This window comes from Gigantopelta aegis, chromosome 3 (assembly GCF_016097555.1).
Source record: "Gigantopelta aegis isolate Gae_Host chromosome 3, Gae_host_genome, whole genome shotgun sequence".
Taxonomy (NCBI): Eukaryota; Metazoa; Mollusca; class Gastropoda; order Neomphalida; family Peltospiridae; genus Gigantopelta; species Gigantopelta aegis.
This window is the reverse complement of record NC_054701.1, coordinates 11,518,015-11,522,053: the sequence shown is the minus strand read 5'-3', so window position 1 is coordinate 11,522,053 and position 4,039 is coordinate 11,518,015. Positions and strand designations below refer to the sequence as shown.

Sequence of the window (4,039 nt, the reverse complement as noted above, 5' to 3'; positions counted from 1 at the left end):
TTATACAAAAGTCCGTATGCTAGTTGCTCGTCACACCAACGTACATACCGTGCATACACATCAATACATTACATTGAACCAGCAGATTACTCGCCTATGAGTATAACTACTAGAGAAAAACTATTAGTTTATACTAAGGTCTCATAACCTGTGCAATAAAGTTTATCAAAACACAGACGATAGTTACGTTGTTATATGGCAACAAAAACATTAAAGATATTTATTATGAAATAAAAACAAAATGACGTATTACAGTATCTAAACTGTAGTAATCAAATATATAGAACGCCACAAGTTCAATGATTTCCACTTACATTTTTGTAAAAAATGCCAATAACACTCGGCATAATTTTTGTACATGCAAGGGAAAACAGAAAACATACTCAACTCATGATATATGAAAATAGTATAAATATTGTTCTTAAGTTTTCTGAGTGCTAGACAACGAGACTTTAACTTTCAGAAATTTTGTTAATTCATTCAGATCACGAACATATTCGGCGTTGCTGGTTTCGCTTGGGGTGTTTTTTGACAAATAGTTTACCATCACTGGTCCACACTTGAGAACGTTTACCATCACGGCGTAGTTTCTCTCCATGAAGAGATCGTGTTTTATTTTCGTCATGTCTTCGTTGATGTACACTTTGTTTCCATCAGGTGTTTTGTAGTTTTTCAGTGCTACCCTGGCCTTGTATAAACGACGCCTTATTTAATATGGGTAAATCGGACGATAATTGATCTTTTCTGAGATTTCCCTGGAGTACCTAACCTATGTGAACGATCAATTTCCCGTCTATCTAATTTAATCTTTAATGCATTTTCTGCAAAACAGATAATAATATCATCGGTGTTTTCGTTTGTACTTTCCGTTAAGCCTGTAACTCGGAAGCTGTATCTACGTGTGTACTGTTCCAAATCATCGGTTTTTGAGGATAATGTCTCGTTTTCGGTTTTCAAATCAGCATTTGTAGTTGGAAGTTTATCAATTTCACCTTTTAGCGGTTTGGTTATTGTTTCTATCAGGGTGTGAAGCTCCGATATCATACTGTTTTTATCTTCGATAGCAGTGGCGGATATATCACTTTTTGTTAAACTAAGCACCTCACTAACTTCGTCCGAAGAATCCGACATGACTGGTTTCACAAATGACCTAGAACGTTTTTGTTCAGATGCCGAGTGAAGAGGAGTAATATCTTTTCGCTTTTGCCGATTTTCGCCAGCAAATATTTCCATCAAAACAGGCAAAAATAAAACACATTTACAAAGTTTAGCATGGCTGTCCGTGCAGCAAGTGGGCGATAGGTGTGACGTCACTGTTTAGTGTTTGGTGTTAAATTTTTAGACTAAAAGCCCGAATATTTCAATATATACACTACTTCTTGTCGTAAATATTAATACCAATATAGGAATATGAGTATTAACAAAAGACCAGTAATACACCACACTTGACAAGTCGTTCACTCATTTTTCGCAGAGCATCACCGAAACGTATTCACTGCGTCAGCCATCTTGATACATTAGGGTCAATTTCTCGTTGACAGCTCAAAGCAGCTAGGTTTAAACCTTCGGTCAAGATCAACTAAACCGAGATCATAATAAACCATGATTCATTTCAGATCCTATTTCACGTGCGAAATCATTATCTCGCTCAACTAAACCAGGCTGTTCCACGAAGCGGACATTTCATGCACATTTTCATGTTTTGGTCAGTTATGACAGCCCGTAGTAACAATTATACCTCATATGAACGTGAAATACTTATTTCTATTATTAGTGAACACAGGGATGTTGTCGAGGACAAAAAAACAACAACAGATAGTAGAAGCAACGGGGTAAAAGAAAGTGCATGGAAGACAATAACCACTAAATCCAGTGCAGACGAACGCACACGAAATTGTACAACTAAACAAAAAGATGCTGGAAAAACCTCAAAACAAGGGCCAAAAAACAAAAAAGCATTGTGAGGCAGGAAACGTTCCGCACCGGGGGTGGCTCTTCTGTACATAGTCCAACTACTGAAGATAACGCGGTTGAATGGATTATCCAAAATATATACGACCCTTTGCCTAATAATTTTGATGATGATGCAATACTGAATGAAAATGGTACGTGTATATTTTAGTTATAAAAATAATTTATAACTTTGTTTTTTATAATATCTTAAATTCATTTATTAACAATTTCAGGCCATATAAATTTGTTTTTAAAAAATAGTTTTCTCATATTTTTTTATTTTTTTTCTGTATAGGACGGGCAGACATATAATTTTAATTTGTTTTACTTCTGTACTGTATACAAACTGATAATTATCACATGCAAGGGGGAAAAATGTTGGGCGAACGGGGGTTTAATCCCCAACTCACCCACCCCTGCCCCTTGAATCTATTTCTGTTATCAATAATGTTACCTATATTAAACAGAAATTTGTGTTTTTTAATGACACCACTAGAGCACATTGTTGTATTAATCATCGGCTATTGAATGCCGGATCCGGCTTCTCAAGATCTGTATTTCAGCACAGCACTACACCTTCAACGTCTATCGACTGTCAATCTAGGGGTTTTCTTGACGGGATGCAACCCATCTCGTCCCTTTAAGCTGTGCACCCAAACGGCCTTAACGAGGCCACTCGCGTGGACATATCGATCGGACTTTAAACTTTTAGATCTGCGTTCAAAATTTTATGTCGAAATTACTTTTTTGTTTTTAATATTATTAAATTAGTCCGACCCTCTCTTCTTTCTCTTATTTAATTTTGGACTGTCCTTCTAAAATGCTCCAAATTATATAAATATTCGGCCGAGCAGTCAATTCTTTTTAATTTTTGGCTTGTAACCTTTTTAATTTTTTTTTTATTTATTCTATTAACTTTTTTTACTAATTGCTATTTTCAAAATTCTGCCCATTTTCAACCCCCCCCCCCCCCCCTCAATCCCGAGCCAGGCCACTGATCTTATCGGAGGTCGGACTCGAGATGGGCGTGTTCGAAACCCTAGTGGTATATGGGCACGTTAAACTAGTTATCATCATCATCAATGTCAAATTTATGGCAATTTTTGACACAGTCACAGAGATGAAACCCGCTACATTTTTCAATTAGTAGCAAGGGATCTTGTATATTCACCATCCCACATACAGAATAGCACATACCACAGCCTTGGATATACCAGTTGTGGTGCACTGGCTGTGACGAGGAATAGCCCAATGGGCCCACCGACGGGGATAGATCCCAGACCGACCGCGCATCAAGCGAGCGCTTTGCCACTGGGCTACGTCCCGCCCCTATATTAGACAAAACCGTAGCACGGTGTTTATTAAATTGCTTGAATTAAATTTTAATATGACAAATTTCAAAAATACAATACAGTGTTTATATCATAAGGATACAATAATAATTTTATGTTACAGATATCTCATCTGATGTCCAAATCACAATGGAAAAGTTGCAGTCATCCTACATTCAGTCTGAGGTAACTGAAAATGTTGCAGTCAGTGCATCTGGTACGTCAACAGGAACTGTTGATCAACTACAACCGGCACCTGCTACTTCATCGCTGTCAAGTGTGTCTTATAAGAAATCACTTACAACTGCAAAAAGAAAGCAAGCAACTTGTAAAGAAATGGATACAATTTTAAAATTCGGAAAAATTGAACATCGTGTTAAAATGAAAAATTACAAGAGAACTTTAAAATATGGAAACTGAACATAATTTGAAAATAGAATGACTGAAATTGAAAATAGAAAATGAAAAAATAAAACAAAAATAACTGCTGATATACCTTATCAGTTAATAAAATTATCTTCCACAATAGCACGTCTTCTTGTTTGTCCACGAATGGTTGCACGTCTGTTTACAGCTTGATCCAGTGTTGGCAGATTGTCGTACAGGTTGTCATTGTTGTCATCATTGTCATCATTCATAACGTCTCCCTCATCTGCTGCTCATCTGTGGCACATTCCACAGTTTTAATAGCTGGTAAAGAATTGCTGCTGCAGAAATCAGAACAAGGGTACGATACAGTTTCAAACGTATTCCAA

The 4,039-nt window shown here is 36.7% G+C and overlaps 1 long non-coding RNA gene across 1 annotated transcript; it reads left to right on the top strand.

The window, feature by feature from the left end:
* Positions 1-1,806: 1,806 nt before the first annotated feature.
* LOC121367308 lies at positions 1,807-3,810 on the top strand. The gene is made up of 2 exons (XR_005957357.1): positions 1,807-2,105; positions 3,409-3,810. It is a non-coding gene; the product is annotated as an uncharacterized LOC121367308 (long non-coding RNA).
* The last annotated feature ends 229 nt before the right edge of the window (positions 3,811-4,039 follow it).